We start from the raw sequence: 23,796 nt of genomic DNA on the forward strand, positions 1-23,796 counted from the left end.
TATGTGGGACTTGATCCCATGACCCCATGATCATGCCCTGAGCTGAAGGCAGATGCTCCACCACTGAGCCACACAGGCATCCCAAGAGGGTACCTCTTTCTCTGCATCCTTGTAAATGTTAGTTGTTTCCTGTATTGTTAATTTTAGCCATTATGATAGGTGCTGGGTGGTATCTTATTTGTATTTTCCTGATGATAAGTGAGAAAACATTACTGTTTTACTGAAAGTTTATTGAAAGTATAGAATTTTTCTGAGTATGGTTCCTACTCCATTTTGTTAGCTTCTTTGGTCTAAGTATACAAGTATACATATTTACATTAATTATTGTATTTTTCTTTGTTCTGCTCTTGTCAAGATTGTAAGACATTGAAGAGGACTTACAATATAACACACTGGCTTATTGGCCATCATATAAAAGTTTCTTATATGGTTCCAAAGGATTCATAAAGTGATCACAATTTCTAGTGTCCTGACATCTGATTTCTAGATCCAGAGTTTGATGTAGCTGAAAGAGTATGATTTTATTTGAGTTTATATGCAATGAACCATGGCAAATATCCTGATGAGCTCTTGACGAGATAGAATAAGATTGACAATGAATGTCTCCCATGTCTGCAAACATCACCTACATGTTTATACAAAGTTAAGAAACCTGTATATATTGTCCTTTTTCTGCTGAGTGAATGAAAGCTGCACCAACTCTGTAATAAGTCATATTTGCAGAAATGATCATAGTAATTGCTTAACATAGAGTATGGATAAATCATGTGTCCATGAAAGATGCAGTAAAATATTTTATCTGTCTTACAACTGTCCACACAGAAAATGACTCAAAAAAAGCATAGTTTGACTGTTGCCACAGAATGAGCCTATGTCAGCCAGGTGTTCATGATAGTAAATGACAAAAGTCATGTCTATTTTGACATCGCAAATTCTAAAATCTATCTCTGATGAGCATATACATGTCAAAGTGTATAAATTGGCAGGTAATGCTGTGGTTTAATCAAAGATGAGAACTCATATTATCTTGTAGAGAAATGATGGCCTAAAAATCATGTTTAATAACTTTACACTGAAGTACAATGTAGTCAGTAACGCCAAAGCAAAACGTTGACGTTCCATGTTTCCCTTATAGAGTAACAGGATTTGAGTCTTCAGGCAACAAGTCCCTTCAGGGAATCTTCTCTATAGGTTTCAAGATAACAACACATCCTCAAGTTTAGGCTATATTTGGTGAGCCATATTTAGTCACAGAGGGCCATCCTCAACACTAATCCTTACCTATATTTTTCTCATCAGGTTATTCAGTTAGAAGTTCTGGAAAGAATTTCGCTGTTGCATTAAAATCAAGGTGAATGGACATGTTTGATCATAGATATAGATGACATAGAAAATTACACTATATAAGAGGCCTGACTTAAGAAGATAAATAAGTGGATCCTTTCAGAAAGCTAAGTATTGTAGATGTTTAATTTCTGTTTGGGAGCTAGGCCACTGGAGTTGCATAATTAGAAACATTTTAAGTTATACCTGAAATGGCTCACACTCCAAATGGAGGAAATATTTCCTTCATTACCCCTGGAAACATTACCAGGAAACTTACCATCTGTGTGTGCACAGGTTAGAAACTATCTAATATATATAAGAGATAATAACTGCTGGGCTCTTTACTGGATATTCGAAACAAATTCCTCTAAGGAAGAATCATGCCCATGGCATCCAGAGAATGAAATGCAAGAATTAATCTGCCATTGGGTTTTGGCTCAAAGGGACTGTGACCTTGGAGGATTATTAGGGTTTTAAAATGTCAATTTAAGGAATTATGGGTTTATTGGTGATGCCAGTTTTTTTAATTGGCCCCTTAATCTGTTTAGCTTTGCCAAATGGAACACTAGCTTCACATTTGAAGTTCAAGACACAAGTCCTTTAGAAGGTGGCACCATAAGGGAAAACAAAAACAATTTTGGAAGTGCTTATATAAATATAATGTTGAGATTGTTGGAGCCATGGTATCATCTCCATCATGAGGTTTGGTCTGGCCAAAGTACAGAAATAAAGATATATATTACAAAGAAAAAATTTTGCATTGCTGATTGGAAGATCAGCAAGATCTTCAGATAAGAACACAAAAAAGGAGTCTGAACAAAAAGATGTCATTCAGGCCATGGCCTAAAAAGCCTCATGCAGGGTTTGCCTCAGGGATGGTAATAAGCATATTTTTAAGATTCCAGATATCTATCTCAATAAAACTACTTCTGCATAATTTTACAAGGTCATTTTGTGGATACTCAAGGCCAATAACCAAGCCCAGTTTTCTACATAACAGTATTGCTGTATAGACCAAAAAATCAACCATAGGGAACTTGATTTTACCAGACACATCCTGAGTGCTTTTCTTATCTCGGAGCTTGTTTACATGGACATCTCTTTATGGTGAATGAGTGGTGCTCAGCATTTTCATAAGGTAAATTTATATTTGTTTCTTCTGTTATTAATTAATTGATTAACCATTCATTTGATTTATCCATTATCACTGGAGAAATTATGGAATTTCAGACAGGAGATAACCAATCCCCCATGGCAATCCTTTGTGGTATACAATGTCTATAAGATTCAATGTACCTAACAAATGCTCATATTTTAGTCTTTGTTAGATGATCCATGTTTCCTCAAAGGAGCCTTTATATGGAACAATTCCATACCTCTTTTTCCCCCATTGTGTCTTCAGTTGAACATTCAGGCAATGATTATTATAGTGATACAAGGTGAGATGATACTTTTGATCATAGATACAGGCCAAAAAAGAAGCTAGGACAAAAGAGAATGCCCATGTAAAGTCAATAAATATGTTTTATTCCTTTTGCAAAATGAAATAATAGAGGATTGATTTCTTCCTGTATCATCTTGACAGGATAGTATCTCTGGAAAGCATAACTTTGTCATTTCCAAAGAAATGTATAAGAAGGCAGAAGAGGATATCTGTCCTTCATGGCCACTGGGAAACATGATGCAAGTCAGTATGTGTCCAGGTTAGGAAAATATCTCAAATAAACTTCATAGTTGACAACAGCAGAAGTCTGCATTTGTGTCTCAGACCACTTCCTCTAGAAAAGATTGACCTCCATGGTGTACAGAAGATGAGAAGCAAAAATTCATACCATGTATTTCAGTTTGTGGACACTGAAAAAAGATTCAGATAGCTTACCTGTGACTCTGGTGGATTGATAAAACTTCCTATGACAATTTAAGAAATTGTGGGCTACAGATGTCCATTGACAGATGAATGCATAAAGATGTGATATATATAAAATGGATTATTAGTCATTAAAAAGGATAAAATCTTATTTTCATCAAAATAGATGGAACTGAAGGGTATTATGCTAAGCAAAGTAAGTTAATCAGAGAAAGAAAATTATCATATGGTTTCATTCATATGCGGGATATAAAAACAGCACAGAGGATCATAGGGGAAGGGAAGGGACACTGAATCCACGGAAATCAAAGAGGGAGACAAACTATGAGAGACTCTTTACTATAAAAGAAACAAACTGAGGGTTGCTGTGTAGGGGGAAGGGGTTAATCAGTGATGGGCATTAAGGAGGGCATGTAACATGATGAGACCCAGGTGTTATATTCAACTGATGAATTACTGAACTCCATATCTGAAACTAGTGATAGTTTATAGTAATGTATTATATGTTGGCTAATTCAATTTAAATGAAGAAAACAATTGTGAGCTATTGGTATTGTCAGATTTTCATGATGGGAAATCTGACAAAATACATTTTACCAAAAAAGGACACTGGTATCCATATCACTCGGGAAATTTATTGGGGAAAATGTATGTCTTAAAAAATGAAACAATAAGGAATACGAAAAAAAAAACTTTTTCAAAAGTACCTTTGTAGAAATAAATTGGGAAATTCTTCAAAATATTAAAGCAACTCCCTCATGACCTCATATTTTGTGGATCACATAAGTTCATCTGTACACTAGGATGATGGAGTATATTAATCAGAATTTAAATACTGTTAGCAGGACTTCGAAGGTTGATATGAACAAAAGAAACATGACTTTTGAAAAATGGACTGAAAGTTCCAGGGCAGGGATTTGATCTTAAGGAAAGTATCTCTTAATGATGGGAGATATGGTTTCCTGAAAAATAAATCTATATTAAATTACATTGTCAGTTCACAAGTGTTCCAGAGATATATTAAATTGTTCTTCAAAGAAAACGAAATTGAAGCCAAAAATTAAAAAATCTAAAAAGTAAAATCATTAAAACAGCAGAGTTTATATAACGAATCAAAAGAGGCCTACAGATGAGGGTAAATCTATAAACATAAAAGAAGACTATGGGCAAATTTAACATGTATTTAGGAAAGTAGGTATATATGGATTTATTGCTACATTCTAATAAAACATCCATTAGTTCACTTATTCTGGACACATTTGTGTATTAAATGTTTGATACATATATAAAGAAAATGCATTGGGAAAATGACACAGCTGTAAAGGTGTTTCTGAAAAAAAACCCTACTTCTCATTAAACAGATGGCTCTGGAGAAGGAAGAAATCCAAAATGCTCAAGCATATATCAGCACTGCTAAGCTACCGGAAGAGGACCAAAATTGTGTGTACGGGGGCATCATGCCCTGTAGTAACCCTGGACCACTGATGGGTGGTGAATCAATCATACACAGCTCATCACTGGGGTCCGACATTCCGTGGTATATCATTTAAGGCAAGGGCGCAGGATCTTCTGCACTCTGATGTTTCCCTCAGGTCTCCTGTGGTTGCAAGATGGTATCACATGTTGAATCCCAGCACCACAAATTCAGAACAAGCAACTCTGGCACACAAAGACAACTGAAACTGCCTAGGATATTTGAAGAGCAGGCCTAACACTCTCAGAACAGGTCCTCAAATCAAGATCCCATGGAGAACTCCATATCACCTAATTCCAGACCAGGGAAGCAGCCCAATCAGGAACAACCTGGGCATCATGATATGCATTAAAAAACCATGGTAAGAAGATTCAAGGGGGAATTCCTGATGATTGGGACCTGCTTTGCATAGGACATTAGTAAAAAAAAAAAAGTTCACTCAAAGAGAAATGATGACATAATCATGCTTGAAGAAATTCTATTGAGAATGAATGTACAGGACAATACCATATTGTATCCTTGTCAATATGACCTGGAGGGCATTGTAGATTTGGAATAAGAAAAATGATACCTCAGACTCCCCTCTGTAGCAGGGACATGTCTGAAGAACACCAAGTGAACAAGATAAACTCAATTATTCACCTTAGGTAACCACCCATTGCTCAACCCAAGATTCCTATACAGATGCAGTTGAATAGCATAGATGGTACCCTTGAGGTTTTCAGTGGAACATGCTGGCCAGAGTCTAAACTCTGCTACAAACACGTGAGGTGAGCAAATGTCTCTGGGCTGGGACACAGGCTGCAGTCAACTTCGGGGCCAAGGGGAGGCAAGCCTGAAGGTGACACGAGACCCAGCATCTAGGTGAAACACCTGCAACATCAGAAAGGGTTGACAGTTCCAGGAAGGTCTGGCATCACCAGGGTGCAGGAATAGGTGGACCAATAGGTGGCCAGGACAGCCCAGAGGGAACCCAGTGTCCAAGTGGAGCTATGGGCTTCTACTGCCCTTGGCTGCCAGGATGGCAAGGGCTGACCCTGGACCTGGTAGGAGGCACACAGGTGAGCCTTTGGGTCAATGGAGATGGTGCTGGGCCCCAACCATGGGTACTTAAACTGACGGGGCCACTCAGGGAGCCCTCCCTCCCAATCTCAGACAGGGATCACCTGCTTGGGTGTTGGAGTTGCTAGAATTCAGCGTGCCCTGGGCCATCCCATGCTGCCCTGTGCCCTGGGTCCCAGAGTCCTCCAAAGCCCAAGGCCCATCCCGGCCATCCTGCTATGACCAGAATGAGGGCTAAGTCCAAGTCCATGCCCTCCCTGGCATAGCCCACTACCCCAAGACCCAACGCAGGTCCAAATGGGAAGCCTTGGTGTTTGGATGGCTGCTGAAGGATTGTAGGCACATATGCTCAGCACCATTTGGGGGAACCCTTGAACTGAGGCTTGTTAAATTTGACATGGGGTCCAGGGTTGCACCCTATCAAAATACTTCTGGTCCCAAAGATGGGCCTGAAATTAACATACAGAGCACTGAAATATGCTTGACCCACCACAGCTCTGCACCCTGGGATAGCTGCCACAAGGCTGACTTCTAGACGACTGGCATTCTCTCTGCCAAAGGACACCAAATATATTAACCCATCCTGCCAAGCCCTCCCAAGGCCACCTCAGCTTGGTCAAGGTGAACTGAAGTCTCCAGCCAACCAAGCCCTAGAAGCAAAACCGGTAAGCAACTTCAGGGTGAAAGGCCTACAACGTGGAGAGTGCTGTGCTGTGTCAATGATGAGAACTCATATCGTCTCGAAGAGAGATGATGACATAAAAATCATGCCCAATAGGCTTACACTGACACCCAATGGAGGGAACCAACCCCAGTGGAGGATACGGGGACTCCAAATGGTGCTGAAGGTGCTTCCACTCAGCCTGGGCTTTGAGGCCCCCAATCCTTTCAAACTGCCCATTGGACCTGGGCCCTGGACATGGGCTTCCGAGTGCCTGAGAAGGCTAGGGCTTTCGGGCCTGGGTGCTGACCCATTGCTCCTCCCACCACACCTCCCCTGGGGCCCTTGCTCAGCCTCTCTGGTCCCCTTGTGTCTTTCAGGAGGCCATGCTAGCCGGGGTCTCACCACCGCCACAACTAAGCTTGGTGAGTGGATGCCACGAGGCGGGTTGCAGGCCTAGGTGACCTGGAGGCCTTAGAGAGGAAAGCCTGAGGGGGACTTGGGTTCCTCTGTGCAGGCCCACCAATGCAGGGATGGATAGTGTTCCTGCCATTTGAAGGCCCACCATCCCCAAGGAGCAGAGAGGAGTGGACGCAAAGGTGGCCAGGGGAGCCCAGAGGGGCCCCAGTGTGGGTGGCTGGGGGGACACACCAGGCAACAGGGAGCAGGGGACTCCTGCTGCTCCCTGCAGATCAACAGGGGCACCACCTCAGTGGACTTGGGGTTCCCTCTCCTGTGAGAACCTGAAGCCTCTTGGCTGGGCCGTACCGCATCTAGCCAACTCTGCCTGGGGTGGAGCCCTGGGCTGGGAGCCACCAATGCCCCCTGGGGCCTACCGCCTCCCAAGGAGGTTGGGATTGGTTGATCAGGGGGAAACTGGTTCCCTCACCTGGCCTTGGAATTCCGGAAGGGAAGGGCAAGCTGGGGCCCTGGGATGGGCATCTGGGCATACATTCAGGCCATTGGGGATGGCCAGGGACCCAGGCCTGGGCCCTCAAGAGCTGGTGGCTAGCCCGGGTGCTCTTGCTCCCAGTCCCAGACAGGGATCTCCTTGCTTGGGTGGAGGGAGGGGTTGCAGGAATTCAACCTACCCTGGGGCCCTCCAATGATGCCCAAAGGACTGGCTCCTCACATCCTCGAGGGCCCCGAGTCTACTAAGGCCATACACCCCTGACCAGATTCGGGGCCAAGGCGAGGTCTGAGCCATCCTAGTATTGGCCCGCCAAGTTTCCCACCACCTGCAACCCAAGGGGTAGGTACCCAAGGGAAACCCTGGTGCTCAATCTGCTGCCTGGTGGTGGCCCAATTGTTCAGCCACCTTGGGGAGCCCTAGTCTGGCTATTGTGTGTCCCAGCACAGCTTTGGGGCCATATGCCCTCTGGGATCTCCTGTGTTTCCACCAGGTGGGCTTCCAGCTTCAATCCCGAACACCCAATGCCTCATTGAGTGCCTATGGCTCTGCTCCACAGGGGAGCTTAGCTGCCATCTGGATGGCCGTCTAGACGGAGGGCTTGCTCCTATCACCCCAGACTCCAAACCCAATTGATCATGCCACTGCACCCTTCTGCACACCACGTCAGCTGGATCCAGTCTTAAGAAGAGTTCCAAGGGCTACAACACACAAGGCATGCCGCTTGGCAGCAAGCACCACTGGTAAGCTGCTTCAGGGATAGACGCCCACACACGTGCCCAGTGCTATGCTTGGGTCAATGATGAGAGCTCATAATGTCTTGAAGACAGATGATGATGTAGAAATCATGCTCACTAGGATTACATTGAGGCTCAATGGAAGGGACTGCCTAGGGCTACAAATACCAGGCGGGTCTTCATGTGACACTAGGGGTGCTTCCCCTCAGCCTGGGCCTTGAGGCCCCCAAACCTTCCAAACTGCCTATCAGGGTTGGGGCCTGTCCATGGGCTTCAGGGTGCTTGAGAGGGCTCAGGCCTTTGGGCTGGGTGCAGACACATCGCTTCTCCCACCATGCCTCCCCTGGGGCCCTTGCTCAGCCTCTCTGGTCCCCTTGTGTCTTTCAGGGGACTGCGCTGTCCAGGATCTCACCACCACCTCAACAAGGCTTGGTGAGTGGATGCTGTGAAGTGGGTCACAGGCCACGGTAATGAGAGGGCCTTTGGGAGGCAAGCCAGAGGGCAACTTGGGTCCCTTGCATGCAGGCCCAGCCATGTATGGCCAGATAGTGTTACTGACTTTGAAGGCCCACCATCCCCAGGGCGCAGGGAGGAATGGGCCCAAAGGTGGCCAGGGCGGGCCAGAGGGAACCCACGTTGGGCTGATGGGGGGCCAAGCAAGGCCACAGGGAGCAGGGGACTCCTGCTGCTCCTTGCTGATCACCAAGGGATGCCACCTTGTTGGAACTTGGGTCCCCCCTCCTGTGGTGGAATGATGAGACACATGGCTGGGCCATGCAAGGTTGAGACACTGCTGCTTGGGGTGGTACCCTGGGCTGGGATCCACTGACCTCCCCTTGGGCCTGATGCCACCCAGGAGGTTGGGACTGGTTGCCCAGGGCAGGAGCCTAGTTCCCTGACTTGGTCTTGGCAACTGGGAGGGCAAGGGGTAGTTGGGGCCCTGGGGTGGGCATCCTGGAGGGCTTTGGGTGGTGGGGATGGCCCAGGGCTCCGGTCCCTAGACACTGAAGCCCTAGCGACTGTCCCAGGTGCTCTTGCTCCCAGTCCCAGACAGGACACACCCTGCTTGGGCAGAGGGTGCAGTTGCAAGAACTTGACATGCCCTGGGGCCCACCTATGAGACCCAAAGTCCTGGGTCCCCAAATCCTTGAGGGCCCTGAACCTACTAAGGCCATACTGCCCTGAACAGATTGCCGGCCAAGGCCAGGGCCCAGCAGTCCTAGTCTTGCCCATGAAGTTGCTGGCCACCCACAACCCAAGGGGTACCCAAAGGAAACCCTGGTGCAGACCTGCTGCCTGGTGTTGCACCCCATTGCTCAGAACCCCTGGGGGGCCCACATCTGCTATTCGTGTATCCCAGCACAGCTTCAGGGCCACGTGCCCTCATGGGCCATCCTCTGTTTCCAACAGGTGGGCTGCCCACCTTACATCCTGAAACTGTAACCCTCAATGAGCTCGCACATCTCTGCTCCACAGGGAAGATTAGCAGCCACCCGGAAGGTCAACTACATAGAGGGCTTGCTCTGATCTGGACTGAATATGAATGCAGTCGATCATGCCGCTGCACTGTCCTTCACACCACGACAGCTGGGTCCAGTCTTGACAGGAGGCCAAAGGCTCCACCCACAAGGCACATGGCTTGTCAGCAACAACACAGGTAAGCTGCTTCAGGGGTAGATGCACACACACATGACCAGTAATGTGCTTTACTCAATGATGAGTACTTATATTGTCTCTAAGACATGATGACATAAAAACCAACTCAAAAAAATATGCTAAGGCCCAATGGAGGGGACCATCCCAGGCTGAAGATATGGAGGCTAGAAGGGAGCTGGGGGTGCTTCTCCTGGAGTTGCAGGCCACAGATCCTGCCAAACTGCAAGGGGGGCTGGGGCCTGGCCATGGGACTCCAGTTGCCTGAGTGGGGTGAGGCCTTCGATCCTGGCTGCAGAGCATCCGTCCTATCTTGACCGGGAACCATTACTCAAACTCTATGGTCCCCTTGTGTCTTTCAGAGCACCAGTGTGTCCAGGCCACATCCACCAACAAGCCCGGATGCCCTCTGCAAGTCCGGTTGACACAGGGCAAGAGCCATGAGCACCCAAGCTCTGACGGCCTTCCCAGGAGCTCTCGCTCTCCGGGCACACAGGGATCTCCCTGCTTGGGTGGACGGTGGGTCTGCAGGGACTCGACGTGCCATGGGGCCTTCCCATGATGCCCAAAGGTCTGCCTCCCCGAGCCCTCAAGGGCTCCACATCTACTAAGGCCATTCTGCCCTGGCCAGAATGCCTGCCAAGGCCAGGTGCCAGCCATCCTGGTCTTGGCCCGCCAAGTTGCCCACAGCCCGACCACCCAAGGGGTACCCAAGGGAAACCCCAGTGCCTGACTTGCGCCAGGCTGTGGGTCCCGTGGCTCAGCCCCCTTGGGGGAGCCTTCGTGTGGCTGTTCGTGTATACCAGCACAGGCTCGGGGCCACGTGAACACTTGGGCCCTCCTCTGCTTCCACCAGGTGGGCTGCCCACCGCAATCCTGAACCCCGAAATCCTCGTTGAGCCTCCTCCTCTCTCAGGGAAGTCCACAGGGAAGCTTAGCGGCCACTCAGATGGGCGTCTAGACAAAGGGCTTGCTCCTATCCCAAAGAGGCTGGACCTGGTCGATCATGCTGCCGCACCCTTCTGAACACCACGTCAGCTGCGTCCAGTCTTGAGAGGAGGATCAAAGGCTCCAGCCCAGAAGGCACGAAACTCATCAGCAAGCACTGCCAGTAAGCCGTTTCAGGGGCAGACGCCCACACATGTGGCAAGGGCTGTGCTTGGGTCAACGATGAGAATTCATATTGTCTCGAAGAGAGATGAGGACTTAAAAATCATGCTCAATAGGATTATGCTGAGGCCCAGTGGAGTGGAGTGGAGTGGACCGTCCTGGGCAGAGGATCCGGGTGCTCCGGTTGTGCTGGGGGTACTTCCTCTTAGCCTGCAGTTTCAGGCCCCGGATCCTGCCAAATTGCCCTTTGCAGCTAGCGTCTGGACATGGGCGTCTGTCAGCCCGAGAGAGCTTAGTTGTTCAGGCCTGGGACCGACCCACCGCTCCTCCCACCACACCTACCCTGGGACCCTTGCTCAACCTCTCTGGTGCCCTTGTGTCTTCCAGGGGGCCGCGCTATCCAGGCCCTCGGCCCCACCTCAACTAAGTTTGGTGAGTTGACGCCGCGAGGTGGGTTGAAGTCCAGGGGACTGAGTGGCCTGCAGGAGGCAAGCCTGAGGGTGATTTGGGTCCCTGTGTGCAGGCCAGGCCCACCTGTGCAGGGATACATAGTGTCGCTGCCTTTGAAGGGCCACCATCCCCTGGGTGCGGGGAAGAATGGGCCCAAATGTAGCCAGGGAAGCCCAGAGGGACCCAGCGTGTGCGGCTGGGGTGGGGGATGGGGGGCAAAACCAGGCCGTGGGAGGAGGTGGACTCCTGTTGCCCCCTGTTAATCACTATGGGGTGCCCCTCGGTGGACTTGGGGTCCCCTCTCCTGTGGATACCTGAAGCCCCTCAGTCAGGACATGCGTCTAGCCACCGCTGCTTGTGGTGGTGCCCTCGGCTGGCATCCCCCGGACATCCCCTGGGGCCTGCCCCCTGCCAAGGAGGTTGGCAATGGCTGCCCAGGTCCGGGGTCTGATTCCCTCATACGACCTTGGCATTGTGGAAGGCAAGGGCTCACCAGGGCCCTGCGCTGGGCATCCGGACGTGCCTTTGGGCCACTGGGGATGGTGTATTGCCCCAGTCCTGGGCCCTAAACCTCTGGAGGCCATCCCGGGCACTCTCCCTCCCAGTCCCACTCATGGCTCTCCGTGCTGGGCGGAGGGCCTGGTTGCAAACGTCAGACTGCCCCGGGGCCCTCCCTTGATGCCCAAATCCCTGGCTCCCCAGTCCTGCCGGCCTTTAATCTACTAAAGCCATTCTGCCCTGACTAGAATTTTGACAAAGTCCTGGTGCCAGCCATCTTAGTCTTTGCCTGCCATGTTGCCCACTGCCCACCACCTGAAGGGACCCAAGGGAAACCCTGGTGCCCAACTGGATGTTGGGGTGTGGGCCCCCATGTTTTAGCCCCCTTTTTGTAGCTTTCCTGTAGCTCTTTGTGTATCCCAGCACATCTTTGGGGCCACTTGTACTCTTAGGCCCTTCTCTGCTTCCACCAGGCAGGCCATCAACCTCAATCCTGAACCCCCAAACCCTCGTTTATCCCCTATGGGTCTGCTCCAGTTGAAAGCGTAGGTCCCCCTGGGATGGGTGTCTAGATGGAGGGCTTCTCGTATACCCACAGACCCTGAACCCAGTTGATTGTGCTGCTGCACCCTTCTGCCCACCAAATCTCCTGGATCCTGTCTTGAGAGGAGGATCAAAGGCTCCAGCACGAAGGCATGTAGCTCGTCAGCAAGCACCACCAGTAAGCTGTTTCAGGGGCAGACGCCCACACACCTGGCAAGGGCTGTGCTTGGGTCAATGATGAGAATTCATATTGTCTCAAAGAGAGATGATGACATAAAAATCATGCTCAATAGGATTATGCTGAGGTCCAATGGAGGGGACTGTCTTGGGCGGAGGAATCGGGTGCTCCAGTTGTGCTGGGGGTGCTTCCCCTCAGCCTGGAGTTTCAGGCTACGGGTCCTGCCTAATTGCCCTTTTTGGCTAGGGTCTGGACATGGGTCTCTGTCTGCCCTAAAGAACTTAGTCCTTTGGGCCTGAGGGCCAACCCTTGCTCCTCCCACCACAACTGCCCTGAGACCCTTACTAAGCCTCTCTGGTGTCCTTGTGTCTTTCAGGGGGCTGCACTGTCCAGGCTCTCACCCCCGCCTCAACTAAGTTTGGTGAGTTGATGCCACGAGGCGAGTCGAAGTCCAGGGGACCAAGGGGCCTTCGGGAGGCAAGCCTGAGGGTGATTTAGGTCCCTGTGTGCAGGTCTACCCGTGCAGGGACACATAACATTGCTGCCTTTGAAGGCCTCCCATCCCTAAGGTGCAGGGAAGAATGGGCCCAAATGTAGCCAGGGTAGCCCAGTGGGACCCCAGTGTGCGCAGCTGGGGGGCAACTCCAGGCCACGGGAAGCAGCGGACTCCTGCTGCTCCCTGCTTATCACTATGGGGCTCTGCTTCAGTGACCTTGGGGTCCCCTCTCCTTTGGGGCCCTGGAGCCACTCATCTGGGCCTTGCTGCATCTAGCCACTGCTGCTTTGGGTGTTTTCCTGGCCTGTGAGGGCACTGACCTCCCCTTGGACCTGCCGCCTCCCAAGGAGGTTTGAACTGGCTGCCCAGGGTGGCAGCTTGGTTCCCTCACCTGGCCTTGGATCTGGGAAGGCAAGGGCTAGCTGGGGCCCTGGGGTGGGCATCCAAGCATGCCTTTGGGCCATTAGGGATGGTGCAGGGCCCCAGCCCTGGGCCCTCAATTGCTTGCAGGCATCCCGGGCACCCTTCCTCTCATTTCTGGACAGGGCTCTCCCTTCTTGGGCAGAAGGTGGGGTTGCAGGAACTCAGCGTGCCCTGTGGCCTCCCAAGATGCCCAAAGGCCTGGCTCCCCATGTCCTCAAGTGCCCAAGGTTACTGCAGCCATATGATCCTAAAGAGATTGCTGACCAAGACCAGGTCCCAGCCATCCTACTCTTGGTCTGCCGTGTTGCCTACCACCACAATCTGAGGGTTACCATGGGAAACCCTGGTGCCCAACCTGCTGCCGGTCAGTGGGCCCCATTCCTCAGCCCCCTTGGGGAAGCCCTCAACGGACTATTTGTGTATCCCAGCACAGATTCGGGGCCACATGCCCTATTGGGCCCTTTTCTGCTTCCACCATGCAGGCCATTCACCTCATCTTGAACCCCAAAACCCTCATTGAGCCCCCACGGGTCTGCTCCAGTTGGAAGCTTAGCTGCCCCCGGGATGGGCTTCTTGATGGAGGGCCTCATAGCCCCACAAACCGTGAACCCAGTGGATCATGCCACTGCACCCTTCTACATACTACATCAGCTGGGTCCAGTCTTGAGAAGAGGCCCAAATGCTCCAGTCCACAAGGCATGCAGCTCAGCATGAAGCACCACCGGTAAGCCTTTTCAGGGGCAGAGGCCCACACACATGACCAGTACTGTGCTTGTGTCAGTGATGAGAACTCATATTGTCTCAAAGAGAGATGATGACATGAAGATCATGCTCAATAGGATTAAGCTTTGGACCAATGGAAGATATTGTTCCATGCTTAGTATTCTGGGCCTACGTTTGGTACTGGGTATGCTTCCCCTCCGCCTGGGCCTTGAGGCTACCAATCTTTCCAAACTGCCCTTTATGGCGAGGTCGTGGCTTTGGGCCTCTAGGTGCTGGCTCAGGCCTTTGGGTTGGTCCCGACCCATTGCTTTTCAGTCATGCCTCCCCCAGGCTTCTTGCTCTGCCTCTCTGGTTCCTTTGCGTCTTATTGGACCATGCCTCCTGGGGTCTCTCTTCTACTTCAATCATATAGGTTTGTATGCCATATTTATAGTCTACAGGCTGCAACCAACCTCGATTTTCAGAATCTTTTCTTGTGAGACTCATGCCCAGATGTATAGCTTGGACCGCTGCAATACCTGAGATGGTTTAGTGCCTTAGGAAGATCTCCCCCTCCCTAGAGCACTGGAACATGCTGGCCAAATGTGGCCAGGGCAGCCCAGAGTCACTTGCATGTGCCATATAGGGAGGTACTATGCCAGGCCATTTGGCTTTGTGTGCTTCAGCTGCTCCCTGTTGAGAATGATGGTGGACCTCCTGGGTCAACATTAGATCCCCTTGGCCAGTTTCAGCCAAGTCCCTGTTCTGTGCCATGCTGATGGAGCTACTTCTACCTTGGAGGGTGCTGTGGGCACAGATAGCACCAACTTCCCCTTACAGCAAGCCAGCTCTGAAGTATGTTCAGAGCGGCATGCACCATCAAGGGACCTGGCCTTGGCTGCTGGAATGGTAACACCAACCCAGGGCCCATGAAGGCACCCCCGGGCATGCCTTCAGGCCATCGGGGATGGTGTTGGACAGTAGTCCTGGACATCAACTCCAGCGGCTGTTAGGGGAGCCCTCACTCCCAATCCTGAATAGGGCTCTGTCTGCTTGGGAAGCATGTTGTGGTTACACGAACTTTAGTTTTCATTCAGCTCTCCTGTGGTGCTGGGTGGCCTGGATTCCCAAGTCTTCTAGGGCTGTGGGCCTACCCTGGGCATCTTGCCCTGACCAGATTTCGGGATAAGGCGAGGTCCCACCCCTGCCTGTCGTGGCCCACCAAGAATTACCCCGCCCTCTGACCCAAGGTTTGTGGAGCAGTCATCCTGATTTTTGGGTATCCTGACATGGGCTCCATGCCTCAAGCCCCCATGGCCTCCTTTAGGTCCCCCAAGATAGGCCACCGGCCTCAAGCCTGAAAACATTTGCCCTGCATCGTGTTCCCACATCTCAGGGCCCCTAGTGCATTAGCCATGCTGTTGGGGTTCTTGGACATCTGGCCCAACTCTCTCCCCACAGATCCTGAGCCCACATGACCATCCTGCCCTGCCCCACTCTTCACATCACATCAACTTTTTCCTGGCCCTTCCTATCACTGCCTGCCAAGTGGTTCACCATCTATGCCAATGTTTGTCCATATAGGTAAGCAGGAGTTCCAGGCCTCCTGCTGGACACTATACACCAATTCTGTTCTTGCTTTTGGCCCAGATGTCAAATATTCCCTGTACATATGACAATGTCTGGAATATCTGGAGAAGTCTACTCCACCCCTGGTCTTTTGGCCTCTTTCTCCTCAATCTAAATGCCCAACTATAGAATGCTGTGCTTGAGTAATTATGTTTCTTTCAGTTTTAGTGGGGAATTTGGGGATTGTTTCATCGTGTTATGTGTCGTGGAATTGACGTGTGCCAAAGACAACCATAGGAGTCACTGAAGGGAATTGAATTGTGTGGGGCTTCCCAGTTGGAACTTCCCAGCTGAGCACTTTAGCCAGCATTCTGAAACATGAACTTGGCATTTCTTGTGTGCTTCACATTTTCTTAGGTCAACACTGGTTTTTTAGGCAAATCTAGTTGTAATCTCTGAGTGAAACAGGTAATTGTCAAATCATTCTGAATAAGCAGGAAATCATAGTAAATACTGACTTATCCTTCTCCACAGCATTGAAGAGAAAGGATGCCATATGGAGAAAATCAAATTGTGTGAAGATGATGGTTTTGGTAGAAATTTATCACTGATATATGACTGGTTTGGAGCTCTTGTAGTAGAAAAGACAAATATAATGGAGTACACTTGGGAACACACAGGGAGACAGATCTCCCAATACATTGCCTAGAAAAAGCATAAAGGCTAATTTTTGTAACCAGATGGTTTTGAGAACTGTAGTTTTATAGTCAGCAGGCATTTTTTGTGATAGAAATTTGAGGGCATTGCCATTCTCTTAGCAAAAATGTAAGCAAAATCTCTGGCCCAATGGTGGGATCTGAGTATCATGTGGGTCACAGTAGTGAGAGATCATTTACTCCTCTCTGACCATACTTCTGATAGGTCACTTTCATAGAATGGCCTTTCAGTGGACAAAGGATCCAGTGATTTCCATTTTTCTGCTGTGCAAGTGCATCTATGCAGAATCACCTGCCAAGTGCAGCTCATCCCCATTACTGGCTGCATAGTTGCTTCTTCCTCATTCTAGTACCCTGTGCTCTGGCAAGACTGCCATTCTTGGTTAAAACTTCCTTAGTTTCAGCACACTGAATACCTCTTCCAGAAGACCAGGACAGGCTTCTGCCCATTTGGTCAGTTTCTTTTTTAAAGATTGGATTCTTTTTTAAAGATTGATTGATTGATTGATTTACTTATTTACTTATTTATTCATTCATTCATGAGACAGAGAGAGGGAGAGGCAGAGACATAGGCAGAGGGAGAAGAAGGCTCCATGCAGGAAGCCCGATGTAAGACTCAATCCCAGGACTCCAGGATCATGCCCTGAGCCAAAGGCAGATACTCAACCGCTGAGCCACCCAAGTGTCCCTAAAGTCTGGATTCTCAAGTGATAGCTGGATTGGTTTAGATAGCATATGGACAATACTGTGTTGCTCCAAGAAAGTAAGTAAACTACATGGAGTCATACAGTATGAAAACAGACACTGAAAAATAGCTGAGACACTCACAGAGGAGATAATTCACCCTTAGGGTGCCTCCCTGAGGACAGCAAGAACTAAAACCCCTTTCCAGGGCAAGAGCATCTGGCTGGCACTGTTTCTCTTCCACCACGCCTCAGAACAAACACATAATCACCTTCCATAAATAGCACAATGCCAACAGTTACTGCCTAACCTGCTTAAACCAGTTCACACACTTCTTCACATTTCCAATAATGCCCTTATAGTTCAAATTTGCCCCATTCCAAGTGTGGTGGACACCTTCCTTAGAAGATGAACATAAACCCCCAGTCACACCACAACATCTGACCATAGAGTTCTACAAAGTTTCATTGCTAGTGGAAGTAGTATCAGATATCATTTAACATGGAGACTAGAGCACACCTAGTCAAATCACTACCAAGTTCCAAACACTACCCAGTCCAGGCAAGAAGATCATCTGCAGGCAACTGGCCTACAGAATAGACCAGCCAAAACACAACAGCAGAGTGCATACAGCACACATCAGAGACATTTCCTGAAGTGCCAGGCTCTGAGCATTATATGATCTCTTCTTAACAAAGCCATTACCTCCAGAAGCAGAAAACATAACAGGTTTTCTAACTCAGAGAAGACAGAGACTTACACATAATGTCAGGACAGAGTAACTCATCCCCAAAGAAAGAACAAGATAAGCCCTCAGCCAGAGATCTAATCAAAACAGATATAAGTAATACTCCTTATGAAGAACTGAAAGCAATAATCATGAGGACACTCACTAGGTTTGAGAAAAGCATGGAAGAAATCAGGGAGACCATTACCACAGAAATAAAAGAGTTTTTAAAAAGTCAGAAATTAAAAATGCAATAACTGAGATTCAGAACTGACCAAATGTAATGACCATTGGAGTGGAAGTAGCAAAAAAAAAAAAAAAAAGAATAGAAGTAGCAGAGGACAAGTAAGTTTTATAGAAGACAAAATAATGGGAAAAATGAAGATGAAAAAAGAGAAAGAAGAATTATAGAACACAAGAATAGACTTATGTACTCAATGACTTCATAAAATGTAATGACATTTGTATTATAGGTATCTAGAATAAGAACAGAGAAAAATGGGGGCAGCTAACTTATTTGAAGAAATACTAGTTGGAAATTTCCCCAATGTGGGGAAGAAACAGATATCTAAATCCAGGAGGAACAGAAACCTCCCATTAAAATCAACAAAAGCAGGCCAACACCAAGACCCATCATATTTAAACTTGCAAATTGTCGTGATAAAGAAAAAAATCGTAAAGCAGCAAGACAAAAGAAGTACCTAACTTACAAAGGAAGACCCATAAAGCTAGCTGCAAACTTCTCCACAGAAACTTGACAAGCCAGAAAAAAAGGCATGATATATACAACATGCTAAATGGGAAAAATCTGGGGATCCCTGGGTGGCTCAGTGGTTTAGCACCTGCCTTCAGTCCAGGGAATGATGCTGGAGTCCCAGGATCGAGTCCCACATTGGGCTCCTTGCATGAAGCCTGCTTCTCCCTCTGCCTGTGTCTCTGCCTCTCTCTCTGTGTGTGTGTGACTATCATAAATAAAAAAATAAAGATTTTTTTTTAAAAAAATGAGAAAAATCTACTACAAAGAATTCACCGAACCTATAATTCAGAATAGGAGACATGAAGAGTTTCCCAGACAAACAAAAACTAAAGAAGTTCATGTTCACTAACTCAGCCCTTCAAAAAATATTATAGGGGACTCTGGGTGGAAAGGAGATACCAAAAGTGACAATAACTATAAAGGAACAGAGAGAATCTCCAGAAACTATGGTAAAACAAGTAATAAAGTGGCATTAAATACATATCTGACAATAATTACTCTAGGTGTAAATGGACTAAATACCACAATCAAAAGACTAGGGTGTCTGGGAAACGAACTAGGGGTGGTGGAAGGGGAGGTGGGCGGGGAGTGGGGGTGACTGGGTGACAGGCACTGAGGTGGGTACTTGACGGGATGAGCACTGGGTGTTATTCTATATGTTGGCAAATTGAACACCAATAAAAAATAAATTTATAAAAATAAAGAAAAGTCACAAAAAAAGACTAGGGTGTCAAAATGGATAAAAATCCAAGACCCATCTATATGCTGCCTACAAGAAACTCATTTTAGACCTAAAAACATCTCCAGACTGAAAGTAAAGAGGTGGAAAAACATTTACCATGCAATAACACATCAAAAGAAAGACAGAATAGCAATACTTATGTTCACTAGATTAGATTTTAATCCAAAGACTCTAACAAGAGGTGAAGAAAGGTACTATATTATAATAAAGTGATCTATTCAACAAGAAGATCTAACACTTGTAAATATTTATGCTCCCAAACTGGAGGACCCAAATATATAAAACAATTAATAACGGAATGCCTGGATGACTCAGCGGTTGGTCTCTGCCTTCTGTTTGGGGTGTGATCCTGGGGTTCAGGGATGGGGTCTCATGTCAGGCTCCCTGGGGGGAACCTGCTTCTCCCTCTCCCTTTGCCTGTGTCTCTGCCTCTCTCTCTGTGTCTCTCATGAATAAATAAATAAATAAAATCCTTAAAAAAAAACAATAACAAGTTTAACAGAACTCACTGATAATAATACAATAATAGTAGGGCACCTAAACACCACACTTACATCAAAGAACAGATATCTGTGAAGAAAATCAATAAGGAAACAATGGTTTTGAATGTCTACCAAATAGACTTACCATATATATTCAGAACATTTCACTCTAAAGAAGCAGAATACACATTCTTTTTGAGTGAACATGGAACATTCTCCAGAATAGATCACATACTAGTTCACAAATCAGATCTCAGCAGAACAAAATGACTGCGATCATACCATACATATTTTCTTTTTAAAAAAGATTTATCTATTAATGAGAGACACAGACAGAGAGAGAGGCAGAGACATAGCAGAGGGAGAAGTAGGTTCCCCACAAGGAGCCTGATGCAGGGCTTGATCCCAGACCCCAGGATCATGTCCTGAGCTGAAGGCAAACATTCAACCGCTGAACCACCCAGGTATCCCCTGTACATATTTTCATATGATTCTATGAAACACGAAATGAAACACAAGAAAAAAAAAGGGAAGACCACAAATGCATGAAGATAGGCAACATGCCACTAAACAATGAATTGGTCAACAAGTAAATCAAAGAAAAAATACATACATGTAAACAAATGAAAATGAAATCACAACAGTCCAAAATCTTTGTGATGGAGCAAAATGGTCTTAAGACAGATGTATATAGCACTTCAGGCCTGCATTAGAAGCAAGAAAAATATCAGACAACCTAATGTTACACCTAAAGGAGCTCAAAAAGAATAACAAATAAAGCCTAAAGCCAGCCAAAGAAGGGAAATAATAAGGATTACAGCAGAAATAAATTATATGGAAACTAAAAACCACAGCAGATCAATAAAACTTGTAGCTTGTCTTTGAAAAGATTGATAAAATTGATAAACTCTTAGCTAGACTTAGTAAAATCACAAATGAGAGAGGATAAATACAAAGAATTATTAGAGGATATTGTATAAAACTACATGGCAACAAAAGGGACAACCTGGAAGAAATGGATAAATTCCTGGAAACATATAAAATACCAAACTTGAAACAGAAAGAAATAGAAAACCTTAGCAGATGGATAACCAGCAAAAAAAAAATTGAATCAGTGATCAAAAATCTCCCAATAAACAAAATCCACAGCTATGTGGCTTCACAATTAAGTTATATGAAATACTTAAGGAAGAGTTAATATGTTATCTTCTCAAACTACTCTAAAAAATAGAAATGGAAGGAAAACTTCACAATTCAATATATGAGGACAGCATTATATGATACCAAAACCAGATCAAGACTCCACTAAAAAACAGAACTATAGGCCAATATCACTGATAAACATAGAGGCAAAAATTCTCAAGAAAATACTAGCAAATCAAATAAAAGAATCATTCAAGATGATTGGTGTGATCTAAAGAGTAGAACATTATTCACAAATCATCAATGTGTAAAAGAAAGGATCATTAGTAAAAGAAAGGATAACAACCATATGATCTTAACAGATGGAGAAAAATCTTCTGACAAAGTACAACATCCATTCTTGATTTAAAAAAAAAACTAAAAAAAATGGGGTTAGAGGGAACATACGTCAACATAAATAAAGGCCATAAATGAAAAACCCACAGATAAGATTCTCAGTGGAGAAAAACAGAGCTTTCATCTATGATCAGGAATAAGGCAGGAATGTCCAGTCTCACCACTGGACTGGTGAGCTGGAAGCAATCACACAACAAAAAGAAATAAAAGGCATCCAACTCAGCAAGGAAGAAGTCAACTTTCAATATTTTCAGATGACGTGATACTCTATATAAAAAGCCAAAACCACCAAAAGATTGGTATTACTGATAGACAAATTCATAAAGTCACAGGATACAAAATCAATGTGCAGTAATCTGTTGCCTTACTATACATGAATAAACAGAAAGAGAAATAAAGGAATCAATTCCATTTACAATTGTACCCAAAATCATAAGAATAAACCCAATTAAAAAGGTAAAAGACCTGTACTCTGTATATATATATATATATATATATATATATATATATATATGTGTGTGTGTGTGTGTGTGTGTGTGTGTGTGTGTGTGTGTGATATATATTATCACATCTTCTTTATCCATTCATCTGTTGAAGGACACTGAGGCTCCTTCCACAGTTTGGGTATTGCACACATTGCTGCTATAAACATTGGAGTGCAGGTTTCCCAGCATTTCACTACGTCAGCATCTTTGGGGTAAATACCTAGTAGTGCAATTTCTGGGTCATAGGGTAGCTCTATTTTTAACTCTATGAGGAACCTCCACACTGTTTTCCAGAGTCTCTGCACCAGTTTACATTCCCGCCAACAGTGGAAGAGGGTTCACCTTTCTCTGCATCCTCACCAACACCAGTTGTTTCCTGTGTTGTTAATTTTAGCCATTATGACTGGTGTTAGGTGGTATCTCATTGGGTTTTGATTTGTATTTCCCTGATGACGAGTGTATCACATTGATTGATTTGCAAGTATTGAACCACCTCTGGAGCCCAGGAATAAATCCCACTTAATCATAATGAAATATTCTTTTTTAAGAAATTTTATTCAATTATTTATTTTGAGAGAGAAGGAGATGAGGGGGGACAATCAGAGAGGGAGGGAGAAGAAGAGGAAGGAGGAAAGAATCCCAAGCAGACTTCATGGTGAGCCCAGAGCCCAACATGGGGCTTTATCTCATGACTCTGAGATCATGACCTGAGCTGGAACCAAGAGTCAGACACTTAACCAACTGAGCTACCCAGGCACCCCATGGTAAATAATTTATTTAATGTACTGTTTGATTTGATCTGATAGTATCTTGTTGGGAATTTTTGCATCCATGTTCATCAGAGATATTGTTCTATAATTCTCTTTTTCGGTGGAGTCTTTGTTTTGGAATCAAGGTAATTCTTACCTCATAGAATGACTTTGAAAGTTTTCCTTCCATTTCTACTTTTTGGAATAATTTCAGAAGAATAGGTATTAACTCTTCATTAAATGTTTGGTAGAATTCCTCTGGGAAATCCTCTGGCCTTGGACTCTTGTTTGTTTGGAGATTGTTGATTACTGATTCAATTTCTTTACTGGTTATTGGTCTGTTGAAATTTTCTATTTCCTTCAGTTTCAGTGTTGGCAGTTTGTATGTATTTAAGAATTTATCCATTTCTTTCAGATTGCCCAGTTTGTTGGCATGTATTTTTTTCATAATATTCTCTTAAAATTGTTTGCATTTGTTTGGTGTTAGTTGTGATCTTTTTATTTGCCTCTTTTCTCTTTATTTGCTTCCTTTCCTTTTTCTTTTTGATAAGTCTGGCTATGAGGTTATCAATTTTATTAATTATTTCAAAGAACCAGCTCTTAGTTTCATTAATGTGTTCTACTGGTTTTTGTTTCTATATCATTTATTTCTGCTCTAATTATTATTATTTCCCATCTTCTGCTGGCTTTAGGCTATATATGCTGTTCCTTTTCTACTTATTTTAATTTTAAGTTTAGGGTATGTGCTTGAGACATTTCTTGCTTCTTGGGGTAGGCCTGTATTGCAATATATTTCCCTTTTAGGATAGCCTTTAATGCATCTGAAAGGTTTTGGATTGCCATGTTTTCTTTTTTTTTTAATTATTTATTTATTTATTTATGATAGTCACAGAGAGGGAGAGAGAGAGAGGCAGAGACATAGGCAGAGGAAGAAGCAGGCTCCATGCACCGGGAGCCCGATGTGGGATTCGATCCTGGGTCTCTAGGATTGCGCCCTGGGCCAAAGGCAGGCGCCAAACCGCTGCACCACCCAGGGATTCCATGATTGTCATGTTTTCATTTACATTTGCTTCCATGTCTTTTTTTTTAATTCTACTTTAATTTCCTGGTTAACTAATTCATTCCTTAGTAAGATGTTCTTTAATCTCCATGTATTTGTGGTGTTTCCAATTTTTTGTTGTAGTTGACTTCAGGTTTCATAGCATTGTAGTCTGGAAATATGCATGCATGATCTCTATCTTTTCGAATTAGTTGAG

At 45.9% G+C, this 23,796-nt stretch overlaps 6 non-coding genes across 6 annotated transcripts; all 6 read left to right on the forward strand.

Annotated features, from left to right (window-relative positions):
• The first annotated feature begins 1,000 nt into the window (after nt 1-1,000).
• Nucleotides 1,001-1,080, forward strand: LOC129510691 (small nucleolar RNA SNORD115). The gene has a single exon (XR_008664659.1). It is a non-coding gene; the product is annotated as a small nucleolar RNA SNORD115 (small nucleolar RNA).
• A 5,362-nt stretch (nt 1,081-6,442) lies between these two features.
• Nucleotides 6,443-6,523, forward strand: LOC129510689 (small nucleolar RNA SNORD115). The gene has a single exon (XR_008664657.1). It is a non-coding gene; the product is annotated as a small nucleolar RNA SNORD115 (small nucleolar RNA).
• A 1,570-nt stretch (nt 6,524-8,093) lies between these two features.
• LOC129510688 (small nucleolar RNA SNORD115) lies at nt 8,094-8,174 on the forward strand. The gene has a single exon (XR_008664656.1). It is a non-coding gene; the product is annotated as a small nucleolar RNA SNORD115 (small nucleolar RNA).
• Nucleotides 8,175-10,851: 2,677 nt separating this feature from the next.
• On the forward strand, nt 10,852-10,932 carry LOC129510686 (small nucleolar RNA SNORD115). The gene has a single exon (XR_008664653.1). It is a non-coding gene; the product is annotated as a small nucleolar RNA SNORD115 (small nucleolar RNA).
• A 1,587-nt stretch (nt 10,933-12,519) lies between these two features.
• Nucleotides 12,520-12,600, forward strand: LOC129510687 (small nucleolar RNA SNORD115). The gene has a single exon (XR_008664654.1). It is a non-coding gene; the product is annotated as a small nucleolar RNA SNORD115 (small nucleolar RNA).
• Nucleotides 12,601-14,162: 1,562 nt separating this feature from the next.
• Nucleotides 14,163-14,242, forward strand: LOC129510690 (small nucleolar RNA SNORD115). The gene has a single exon (XR_008664658.1). It is a non-coding gene; the product is annotated as a small nucleolar RNA SNORD115 (small nucleolar RNA).
• Nucleotides 14,243-23,796: the final 9,554 nt, after the last annotated feature.

Source organism: Nyctereutes procyonoides, unplaced genomic scaffold (genome assembly GCF_905146905.1).
Source record: "Nyctereutes procyonoides isolate TBG_1078 unplaced genomic scaffold, NYPRO_anot_genome, whole genome shotgun sequence".
Classification (NCBI taxonomy): domain Eukaryota; kingdom Metazoa; phylum Chordata; class Mammalia; order Carnivora; family Canidae; genus Nyctereutes; species Nyctereutes procyonoides.